At 36.3% G+C, this 13363-nt stretch overlaps 1 protein-coding gene across 9 annotated transcripts in view; it reads right to left on the bottom strand.

Annotated features, from left to right (window-relative positions):
- Positions 1-13363, bottom strand: part of NUMB (NUMB endocytic adaptor protein) — a 155752-nt gene that overhangs the window by 80382 nt on the left and 62007 nt on the right. The window lies entirely within an intron of this gene.

Here is a 13363-nt window from a genome sequence, read left to right as displayed (position 1 = left end):
CTCTGAAGGGGTGATTTTAGCAACACAATACAAAAATCAATTTAAAATAGGAAAAATAGAAATCATACAAAAATCCTATAGGATAATTTTGTTAAAACAGTTCATCAATACTATCACCAAGGTGCATTTTTATGAATGTTATTAGTTTAAAAAGTATATTATATTATTAAAATGGTACATTACATAAAAATAATTATTAAAATGACTGCATTCATTGTAGCTCAAAGATTTAATAAAGAAACAACTTCTATCCCCCCAAATACCCTCTTTTAACAAATAACGGCAAAAATGGCCTTCAATTTTTCTTAATAAAATTATAAAATGATCTGTCTGGAACAAAGGTCATTTAATTTTTACAAAGCACTTTTTTAAAGAAAACTTACTAGCTAAATAGGAGATATTTAAGAAGTCCTTAAACTATCTAGTTCATAAATAAGTTTAAGGAAATGAACATAGGACGTGAGATGCCCAAGGTTACTAAGCTATGACAAAAATCCAAACCAAAAAATCCTTCTGTTCTATATCCTAATAATTTAGAGTTTTTTCTACTTGATCAGCATTTGCTTCACTACTTTCTCTAAACGATGAGAATAACTTTTTGTCCTTTTCATGAATTCTACAAATCATTAATAAGATCAAGTCAGTTCAACCACAACTCAAGTATTTTAATTCAGGAATTTTTAGGTAAATTTATGTAACTTCAAGAAAATTTGCAAATATCACTATTTACATTTTACCCCATTTGCTTTGTCAGTCTCTTTCTTCCTCACAAATTTTTTTTCTGAACCACGTGAGAGTGAGTTGTAGACACTTAGCATTTCAGCCCTCAATATTTTTTTTCATATAGTTTCCCAGGAACACAGACATTCACTTAGATAACTACAGTATACCTAACCAAATCAGTATTGTGTCAATGTTAAAATTTCTACTATATAATTACAGCCCATATTCAAATATCATTAACTGCTTTAAAAAATGTCTTTTAAAGCTACCTATTTCCCCAGTCCAGAAGTCAATTCAGAATCATGCACTGCATTTACTGGTAATGTCTCTTTCAGAATCGGAACAGTTTCTTAGCCTGTGTCTTATAAGACTGATATTTTTAAAGAACACAGACCATTTATTTTGTATAATGTTCCTCAATTTAGGTTTGTCTGATGGTCTCTCATGTTTAAATTCAGGCTATGCATTTTTTGTAGGAATGTCAAGAAGTAATGTTGGGTGCTTCTCACTGCATCACATAGAAGCTGCAAGAAGTTATGGGTTCTATTACCAGTGATACTAACTTTGATCACTTGCTTAATGAGTATCTGCCAAGATTCTCCACCTTGAAGTTACTGCTTTTCTCTTTGTAATAAGTAAATACATTGTTAGGAACTGTCTTGAGACTATGTAAATACCATTCTCCTCATCAAACTTTACTCCACAGTTTTGGTACCTGCAGAGGATTATTGTGTGAAAGTACTATTTTAATTGTCCCCAAATGGCCATTTTCTAATTCCAATAGTTCTATACTTATTAACCATTCTAATGAAGAACTTTCCCTTCTCCCCAACTTAAGTCATTTATTCATTCACTTACTTATTTGTATGGTTCTTATTTTTTCAATAGGTTATAATCTATAACTATCATCATTCATTTGGCCCGTGGATGCTTCTCCACACTGGTTCCTGCTCCTTTCAACACATCCCCACCATTCTTTGACTACCTCCTTCCTTCCTTTCTGAAACAACAGTATGTTCCAGACTCCTCTTGTACTTTCTCTGACCCAGTTCTTCCTGGGATCAACCATTTCTCCAAGGAGCTCTGGTTTCCTTTAAGTAGAGAATGGTTTAGAAACCAGCATATGGGAGTTAGGCATGTTCAATGCAATTGCTTCAAGGCCTCTTAGCAAACAAAGCTGGAATTATAGACACATATATACATATGTGTGTGTACGCATATACACATATGCATACACACATATATGTATACATACAATTATACACATCCCTAAGAGAAAGATACATAAGTGTATACATGCATACATGTATATTTGTCTTTATATAAATAAATGTTAAAAACCATGAGTTCATAACTTCCCATTTAAATCGAACATCACAGGATTTTACTGGAGTCTTTTCTTCCATATATATATAAAACTACCTTCTCCAACAGTTGAAAAACCTGGCTCCCATGATCCTCAGTACACTTATTCATTTGCTGAGTCCTAATATAGATAGAAAATAGTTTCAAAGTTGCCAATTCATATCATTACAAAAAAGAGCCTACAAATTAGGGTTTATTGTTTGTCTTTTAATTTTGAATTTCAAAGTACAGGATGCTCAAAAGTTACCTGGGTTACTTATTTTTCCCCCTTCACTGTGTTTATACTTATTTTTCCCCCTTCAGAGTGTTTATACTATTAATTTGAAGCACTTTAGATTTGTTTCTATTTATATTTTAGGGTTTTAGCCCAACTTTATTGATTTTCTTTGCTGATTTTTTGTTTTCTTTTGTTTAGTATCTAAAATGTTAGCATGATAATGTTCTCTGATATTCTGAATTGATGTCATATGCAGTGTTACCAGGAGTTCTCTCAACCAGTGGCTGTAACAGAGCTTTATATTTTAGAAAGTATATTTCCCATAGGAAATGAGCCATTCTGTAGCCAATCACATGTATCTACCACCATTCCACTGAGGCCAGATGTTTTCTGGGAATTACTATTTCAAGATATAGAAAGAAGGATAAAATGAAATGGGCAACTCCTACTCCAGCAACTTCATAGATCATCACTTGCAAAACAGTTTTCAAACCACGCTACTTAGAGAGATGCCACAGGGTGGAAAAGGGCAGGACCTGGAGGCAGAACTCCAGGCCCCTGCCCTGACTTGAATTAAAGTTGCTATTGCTTTTACTAGTATAATATATTGAGCATCAGTCTGAGATTTTGTTCATCTAACTAATTCAGCAAACATTTACTGAGTAACTATGCTGTCCCACACACTGTTCTAGGTGCTTCAGTGAAAAAAAACTTTATCTCTCCCACAACTAGAATTCTAAATCTCATAAACTATAAACCTAAGGAAACTGTATAGTCACTTAAAAAATAAAAGTTATAGAAATAATTCAACAAAATAGTTTGCAGTATTAGATAGCATGTTCAGTTTAAGGTCTCACTGAGACAGGAAAGGTTACTTTTACATGAATAATTTTTTAAGCTTGAAGTCATGAAGAGAGAACAGCGATCAATTTTTCAGTTGGTGCTAAACTGTGTCTTCAGGTCAGAACATGAGAAAAAAGTCATGAAACATTTTCCTTCCTTCTTTCATTGAATCTTAACCAATATTTAGATTGGTTTTTCTCAATCCAGATCCTCTACTTTGTAAGTAATTACATATTTCTCCTAGATTCTGGCAAAGGGCTTTTTTGTTTTTCCTTTTCTTTTGTTTTTATTTTAGACAATTTTAGTGGGAAAATGACCGAGGTAAAATCGGGGCTGTTAACCACTCTTTTAGAACTTAAAAGTACATTAATTTTTATCATTATCTAAATACACTATCACTTCCCTATGTTTACAATCAACAAAAAACTAAGATATCTAATCTTTCTCAGTTGTGCTAAATCATACCACTCAAATCCTAAACAACTGAGTTTGAACCTAAGTGCAGAACTTCATAATAACCACAGGTAACAGTTAATCAGCCCTTACTATGTCCCAGCTATTGTCTTAAATGATTAATGTCTATTACTTTATATTTCAAAACAACATTAAGAACGTTACGTGATAAGTCCCATCAGTACCCTCCTTTTATAGATGAAGAAACTGAGAAATGGAGATGAAATAACCTGCTCAGGGTTTCACAGCGTCTAAGTGACAGAGCCGGAATTAAAAAACAGTTTGTGCCATTAACTGTGCATACTAAACTGATTCTCAAAAAATCTTTCATAATGTGTTCTAAATTCCATCCTGTTAAATTTAAGCAATTCAGCCTATGGAAGGGAAAAAAATCTGACCTCAATGCTATCATCTAATATATATGGCTATTTTTCAAAGCTTCAACTGAGTACTTGATCAGTATGCCATGAAGGGGTCTAATGAAACTATTAATAAAAATGTGACTAGGAATAGCAGCAAATGAAATCCAACAATGTATAATAAGAATTATACACCACAACCAAGTGGGATTAATCTCAGGTTAGTCAAGGCTAATTCAACATTTGAAAATTATTTAATGCAATCCATCACATTAAGACGTTAAAAAGAAAAGTCACATGATCATATCAAGAGATACAGAAAAGGCATTTCACAAAATCCAACACTCATTCCTGATAAACACTCTCAGCAAACTAGGAATAAAGAGGAATTTCCTCAGCTTAACCAAGAACATCAAAAAACTTACAGCTGACATTTTACTTAATTGTGAGCAACTGGAAAACTTCCTAATAAGATTAGGAACATACAGGGAGCTCAAATCTGATGCTCTGTGACAACCTAGAGGGGTGGGATGGGGTGGGAGGTAGGAGAGAGGTTCAAGAGGGAAAAGACATGCATGTACCTATAGCTGATTCATATTCATATATGGCAGATACTAACACAATATTGTAAAGCAATTATCCTCCAATTAAAAATAAATATTTTTTTTAAAAAAGAGCAAAGGAAAGGTGTCCCCTCTCACCGCTGCTCTTAAGCAGCCTTAGTCAGCGTCACAGCAGCATCCACTACGCCAGCTGACGGGGTAAGAGAAGAGAAGGAGCAAAAGGTAAAGAGGGCAGTTCTAGTCTATATAAAACTGCATATTATAAAAACAAAATAAAAGTGTCTTTTCACAGATGATTTATGTAGAAAATTAAAAAAGAATCGGTCAAAAAACTCCTGGAACTAATAAACAATTAACTATAGCAAAGCTGCAGGATACAAGGTACAAAAGTCAATAGACCAGCAATAAAGAAGAATTTGAAATTAAAAACAACGAATTTTACATAAGCACCTATAAAATTAAATATTTGGGTAAAATTTATGGCAAATCTAACAAAACACATAAAAGATCTTGAAATCTACAAAACTCTGATGAACAAAATCAAGTGAACTAAATAAATGGCGAGATAATCTATGTTAATGGATAGGAATACTCAAAATTATCAAGGTATCAATTCTTCCCTACTTCATCTACAGATTCAACACAATTGCAATCAAAATTCTAGCAAGTTATTTTGCAGATACTGACAAACTCATTCTAAAATTTAAAGCCCCAAATGGACCCACGTGAATATTGTTAACTGATCTTTCACAAAAGAATAAAAGCACTATAATGGAGAAAAGACAGTCTTTTCAATAAATGACACTAGAACAAGTGGACAGCCACATGAAAAATAAAATTAATTTAGACACAGACTTTACATCCTTCACAAAAACTAATTCAAAATGGGCCACAGACCGGGATGTAAAATGCTAAACTGTAAAACTTGTAGAAGATAACATGGGGCAAAATAAAATCTAGATAACTTTAGGTGTGATAAAAACTTTAAGAATAGACCAAAGGCATGATCCATGAAAGAAATAACTGATGAGTTAAGACTTCATTAAAATTAAAAACTTCCGCTCTGCATAAGACTGTCAAGAGATTACAATCCACAGAATGGGAGAAAATATTTCCAAAAGGCACATCAGAAAAGGGACTGTTATCTAAAATACACAAAGAACTCTTGAAACTAACAACTCTAGTTAAAAATGGGCAAAAGAGCTGAACAGATACCTCAACAAAGACGATATACAGATGGCAAAAAAAGATCATGAAAATTTCGATGTTCAAAATCATACATCACTGGGGAACCACAAGCTAAAATGACAATGAAATACCACTACACATCTACTGGAATGACTAAAGTCCACAACACTGACAACACCACATTCTGGCAAGGATATGTAACTTTCACTCATTGTTACTGGGAATGTAAAATGGTACAGCCATTTTGGAAGAAGAGTCTGGCAGTTTCTTACAAAACTGAACATACCATTACCTTACAATCCTAGGTATTTACCCAAAGAATCTGAAAAACTCCACACAAAATCCTACACGATTGTTTATAAAAACTTACTACACAACTGCCAAAACTTGGAAACAACCAAGATGTCCTTCAGTAGATGAATGAATAAATACAGTTAAGTCTCCTACACACAAACGAGCTCAGTTCTGAGAGCATTTTCCTAGGTCCAATTTGTTCATTAAGTCCAACAAAGTCAGCCTAAGTACCCAACTAACACAATCAGCTCTACAGGACTGCATTATAATAGATTTATAATACTTTTCACACAAATAATGCATAAAAAACACACACACAAAAATAAACATTTTTAATCTTACAGTATAGTACACCCTAAAAAGTACAGTAGTACAGGTCAACAACTGGCATGCAGGGGCTGGCATTGGGTGAAGAGGCAAGAAGAGTTACTGACTGGAGGAAGAGAGGAGCTGGGAGATGACAGAGCTGAAGGATCCTCAGCTACAGGAGATGGAGGGCAAGCTGCAATTCTGACAATAATGGCAACTTGCTCGTTCTGGTTCCTTGTTGGATCCAATTCTATCTGTGCTGTGCTAAGTCGCTTCAGGCGTATTCAACTCTTTGCAACCCTATGGTCTGTAGCCCACCAGGCTCCTTTGTCCATGGGATTCTCCAGGCAAGAATACTGGAGTGGGCTGTCATGCCCTCCTCCAGGGGATCTTCCCAACCCAGGGATTGAACCGGCGTCTCCTACGTCTCCTGCACTGGCAGGTGGGTTCTTTACCACTAGTGCCCCCAATTCTATCTACCCTCCTCGATCCAGTGTCCTCTGTTCTCACCAAAGATGACGCTCACAGTAGCACTGGACTGCATTCAGAACGGCTGCTGCAACCTTCGCAGACTGTTCCACACCCAGGTCCTGCGCCTAGAAACTGACAATGCCTCCTCAAACACAGAAAACCCTCTTGCCGTCTCCTGCACTGTCCGTCTCTTGGGTTCCTCAGTTACTTCTTCCTCTTGTCTCAGACTGTCCTTTCTCTGTGCCTCCAACGCCATCAGGTCTTCACTAGCAAGCTCCTGTTACACAGCAACAGTCTGTACAGGAGGGCGCACGAAACCACAACACCTGCAGAGGACGCACACACACGGCAACGTGCACTAGACACAGGAGCTGACTTATGTGACTGGACATGCGAATGCACGTTCGCATCTTTGCAAGTCTGCAACCTGAAGGATCGTATTACTGTAAACTGTGATACATCAGAAGAATGGAATAATATTCAGCACTAAAAAGAAATGAGCTATCAAGCCATAGAAAGACAGTGGGAACAGGCCCAAAAGACTTCTCTCCAGAATCAAGTGGGTTATGGAAACATACATGTTTGCCCTTTGTGTACAGAATTTTACCCAGTTGTTAACTCACCTATCTGAACTATCAGGAAACCCACATTATGGATGGAGGGGGAGAAAAAAGTGAAAGGGATGAAGCAGTGCAAACCTCTAGTTAGAAAATATATAAGCTGCAGGGATGTAACATACAATATAAGGAACACTGTCAATAACATAACCACTGTGTATAGGGACTAGACTCACTGTGATGATCATTTCATAATGTATGCAAATATAAAATGGCTATGTAATATACCTGAAGCTAATGTAATATTGTATGTCAACTATATTTTGATAAAAAAAGAAATCCATGTTTCTAAATCTTATCCAAAAACATGTCTCAAAACAGTTATAGTTCCTCTTCTTATATTAGACAAAAACATCTATATGTTGCTTCTTAGTTCTATTTCTTTTTTAAATTCTGGAATTTTTTAATGTACTTTGTGGAAAAAACCGTTGTAATTTGAACCAGAAAACGTATCTTCCTTACATCAACAAATTATGGATTGAGGACCAATTATAGGACAGATACTCTTCCAGACTATGGAATAAGGCAGAGAACAAAACAAAGCCCCTACCCTTCTGGTGTATGCTATTTGAGGAGATTATAAAAATAATAAGGAAACAAATATATAATGAGGAAAAATCAAACAGGGTGAGATGAAAGTTACGTGCTGAGATTGGAAGGTAGGTAGAAAGGAGGACTCTCTTTTAGATAAAGTAATAAAGGAAGGCTTTACTCATTAGGCTACATTTGAACAGAAAGATCTCAAGGTATTTAATGAAAGGACAAGTCCAAATAGAGAGATGGGAGAGAACATTCCAGGTCAAAAGAACAAGTGCCCAAGTCTGGAGGCAGGACTATGTTCATGTGCAGGAGGAACAGCAAGGAGATGATGTGGCTACAGCTCCCCCAGTGAAGGGAGGGTAGAAACTGAAGTCAGAAAGGAAGTCAAGTGCTTCAAAGAGGTTCATAGGATAGTTGGTCTATTTGAGGTGTACAATAAATCTATTCTTTTATTCTTAACAAGATCAACCACTAGAAGTTTCTGACCAGAGGAATAATGAGATTTATACTTTTAAAGGATCATTTTGGCTACTGTAGGTAAACAAATCATGAAATTGGAACTAGTTCGGTCTATTAAATTTCAGACTGCCTCAAGAACTATGGATGGGGGTTCATGACACTGTACAGGAGACAGGGATCAAAACCATTCCCAAGAAAAAGAAATGCAAAAAGGCAAATGGTTGTCTGAGGAGGCCTTACAAATAGCTGAGAAAAGAAGAGAAGATGAAGGCAAAGGAGAAAAGCAAAGATATACACATTTGAATGCAGAGTTCCAAATAATAGCAAGGAGAGCTAAGAAAGCCTTCCTCAGTGAGCAATGCAAAGAAATAGAGGAAACAATAGAATGGGAAAGACTAGAGATCTCTTCAAGAAAATTAGAGATACCAAGGGAACATTTCATGCAAAGATGGGCACAATAAAAGACAGAAATGGTATGGACCCAACAGAAGCAGAAGATATTAAGAGGTGGCAAGAATATACAGAAGAACAACACAAAAAAGATCTTCACACACCAAATAATCATGATGGTATGATCACTCACATAGAACCAGACATCCTGGAATGTGAAGTCAACTGGGCCTTAGGAAGCATCACTACAAACAAAGGTAGTGGAGGTGATGGAATTCCAGTTTTCAAGCTATTTCAAATCCTAAAAGATGATGCTGTGAAAGTGCTGAACTCAATATGCCAGCAAATTTGGAATACTCAGCAGTGGCCACAGGACTGGAAAAGGTCATTTTTCATTCCAATCCCAAAGAAAGGCAATGCCAAAGAATGTTCAAACTACCACACAATTGCACTCATCTCACACACTAGTATAGTAATGCTCAAAATTCTCCAAGCCAAGTTTCAACAGTACATGAACTGTGAACTTCCAGATGTTCAAGCTGGATTTAGAAAAGGCAGAGGAACCAGAGATCAAATTGCTGACATCCGCTGGATCACTGAAAAAGCAAGAGAATTCCAGAAAAATATCTACTTCTGCTTTATTGACTATGCCAAAGCCTTTGACTGTGTGGATCACAACAAACTGGAAAATTCAAGAGATGGGAATACCAGACCACCTGACCTGCCTCTTGAGAAACAAGTATGCAGGTCAGGAAGCAACAGTTAGAACTGGACATGGAACAACAGACTGGTTCCAAATAGGAAAAGGAGTATGTCAAGGCTGTATATTGTCACCCTGCTTATTTAACTTATATGCAGCGTACATCATGAGAAATGCTGGGCTGGATGAAGCACAAGCTGGAATCAAGACTGCCAGGAGAAATAGCAATAACCTCAGATATGCAGATGACACCACCCTTATGGCAGAAAGTGAAGAACTAAAGAGCCTCTTGATGAAAGTTAAAGAGAAGAGTGAAAAAGTCAGCTTAAAGCTCAACATCCAGAAAACTAAGATCATGGCATCTGGTCCCATCACGTCTTGGCAAACAGATGGGAAAACAGTGGAAATAGTGTCAGACTTTATTTTGGGGGGCTCCAAAATCACTGCAGATGGAGACTGCAGCCATGAAATCAAAAGACGCTTGCTCCTTGGAAGAAAAGTTATGACCAACCTAGACAGCATATGAAAAAGCAGAGACATTACTTTGTCAACAAAGGTCCGTCTGGTCAAAGCTATGGTTTTTCCAGTAGCCATGTATGGATGTGAGAGTTAGACTATAAAGAAAGATGAGCACTGAAGAACTGATGCTTTTGAACTGTGGTGTTGGAGAAGACTCTTGAGAGTCCCCTGGACAGCAAGAAGATCCAACCAGGCCATCCTAAAGGAAATCAGTCCTGAATATTCATTGAAACGACTGAAGCTGAAGCGGAAACTCCAATACTTAGGCCACCTGATGTGAAGAACTGACTTATTTGAAAAGACCCTGGGAAAACATTGAAGGGAAAGATTCTGGAAAGATTGAAGGCGGAAGGAGAAGGGGACGACAGAGGATGAAATGGTTGGATGGCATCACTAGTTGAATGGACATAAGTTTGAGTAAACTCTGGGAATTGGTGATTGACAGGGAAGCCTGGCATACTGCAGTCCATGGGATTGCAAAGAGTCAGATACAACTGAGTGACTGAACTGAAACTAAACCAGGTAAGAGGTGAGAGTGGCTTGGACCAGACTGATAGCAGTGGAGATAAGACAGGTCAGAGAGCTGTGTAATCCACTCTCTATCTGTGCCCCTAGCTCCAGAAGAGACCACACCTGGAGAAGCAGTTGAAACACTTTCACCAAATGAATAAATTCACAATACGCAACAGTCATTTTCCAGGACATGTTATCTTAAGATGTATCTCAAGAATGGAGGTGACAGGATTTTGCTGATGAACTGAATGAAGGTTGTGAGAGAAAGTGAAAAATGAAAAATGACCTTAAGGTTGCTGGGGTGAGTAACTGCAAGGACAGAGTTGCTGTTTACTGAGACACAGAAAGACACAAGGTAGAGTAGGTTGAAGGGAATAAATCAGAAATTTGGTTGCTATGCCTGATAAAACGTAAAAGTTTACAAATGAGATAGCTATATGTTAAATTCACTTTTGAAAATGGCTAGCTTCAAGTCTAGTACATACATTATATTCATCATTAAACAGTCCTAATCTCCAAAACTGAATGTAACATCTGCTCCCTCTGATCACCACTTTTTTCACTGCTTACAGCCTTTATTACCTTTTATGTATTGTAATTACTGGTGTACATCGTGTCCCATAGAGTTCAGATACCTTGAGAGCAAAGTTCACGGTTTATAGTTGTAAAATAGTAAAAAGTGAAAGTGTTAGTTGCTCAGTCGGACTCTTTGAAACTCCATGGACTATGGCTAGCCAGGCTCCTCTGTTCATGGAATTCTCCAGGCAAGAATACTGGAGTGGGTAGCCATTCCCTTCAAGGGTTATCTTCCCGACCCAGGGATCAAACGCAAGTCACCTGCATTGCAGGCAGATTCTTTACCATCTGAGCCACCAGGAAAGCCCATAATAGTAAAAAAAAGGCCCATCATTTATTAAGCACATTCATCATTTATTGAGCTCAGTTATCATTCATTTATTGAACTCATTTAATTATTCTATTATTGGTATTTAACACATAAGAAAATTCTGATTCAGAGATACTGAATAATTCTATTCATACTTCAGAGCTCTGCTCAAATATCACTTTCTCAAAGTAGCTATCCTTGATCACCCGTATCATCTGAACTAAACCTCTATAATAAACTCTACAGAACTAAAACTCTACAATAAACTCATAATACCTTGTTTGTCTCCTCTACTGTTTATCACAATATAAATAAATGTGTTCTTGGTAGCTCTCCTCCCTAAAGAATATAAGGCACATAAAGGCAGGATACTCATACATCAAGCTGACTGCAATGATTAATACATGCTTTAAATTGTTTATAATAATGCTATTATTATAAATTAATGTTATTTGATAAATGATTTAATAATAAGTAGAGACATCCATTACAAATAATTGTAGAGTAGATTGTATCAGACCAATTCTCTTGGCAAGAAAAACTAAAAATTGAATTTAAAAACAAGAAAGGCAGCCAGGATGTGAGAAGACAAAATATAGGCAAAAAACAAAATGCAGAGTTAAGCCTAACATTCTCCACTAATTTTTTCTCTTGAGGCAACTAGTTGCAAGCTAAAATGTTTAGCAGGTCTAGAGACAGAAATCAGAGTTCAGAGGTTATCAAGACAAGCAGGATTTGAGGGGCTAAGATTTCAGAGAAAAGGCAATCACAGAAAATCAAGTCTGAACATGCTGTACTGTTTTTGCCCTCAGGGTATTTACTGAATCCTAACCTGTGTGGAGGCAAGAGGCCAAAAACCAAGCAAAGTGCCTATTTTAAAGCAAAAAAGGTAAGTAGAACTTTTGGTAGTCTCACAATACTAGGAAAAGAAAAATTATAGTTCAAAGCCTGCCAAGATGGAAAGGCCCTGGCAAACATTGCAGAATTCTATTTGATACCTCTGAAGGACAGGACTAAGGGGAAACTGGATTTAAACCAACCCTTAAGAAGCCTAAAACAAAGCCTCAAGTCATCTCAAGCCTGTATTGAATCAAGGTCATCTGCTCCTACTTTTAACTATTACCAGAAGAAAATTAAATCCTCTCCAGTGAACAATATCACCATTAAGAGCCTCTATCATTTCTCATACTTAATGTTTGACATTCATTTTTATATTACTAGGAATCCTAGGAGACAAGACCAAATGACTGAAAGCCACAAGAAAAAGACAAAAGAAAAAGATCAAAAGGGGATCTAGATATTATAATTATTAGACACAGACTTTAAAATAACTGTGTCTAATATGTTCAGTAAAGTAGATGAGAATTTCACCACAGAAATGGAATCTACAGTAACAAAAGAAAAATAACTAAAATTCTAGAACTAAAAAATACATAATATAAAATTAATGATAAAACACATTCTTATAACAGTAGATTGGACACTAAATGAAATAGAAAACAGGTCAACAGAAAATAAACCGATGAAGAACAGATGGGAAAAAAAAGATGAAAAATACTGAACAGCATATGACAGATATTTGGGATGCAAAAAAAGATCTAACATCCATTACAAATTATTATAGAGTAGATTGTACTAGACCAATTCTCTTGGCAAGAAAAACTATAAAAGATCTAATATATACATACTTAGACCCCCAGAAGAAAGTGAGTGCAAGAGAGGGGCAGAAGCAATATCAGAAGAAATATGCCAAACCTGACAAAAGACTCAAGAGTACAAAGGAAACTCAAGAACCTTAGATATAAAGAAAACCACCTAAAAGCCTTAATAAAAACATTAAAACCAAAGACATTACCTCTCTAACAAAAACAATGGAGTCAAAAGGTAATGGGATGATATATTCAAAACGCTGAAAGAAAATAACTACCAACCCGCAATTCTGTGCCCAATGAAA

The sequence above is a fragment of the Cervus elaphus genome, chromosome 12, assembly GCF_910594005.1.
Source record: "Cervus elaphus chromosome 12, mCerEla1.1, whole genome shotgun sequence".
NCBI lineage: Eukaryota > Metazoa > Chordata > Mammalia > Artiodactyla > Cervidae > Cervus > Cervus elaphus.
This window is presented reverse-complemented; position numbering and strand designations above follow the sequence as displayed.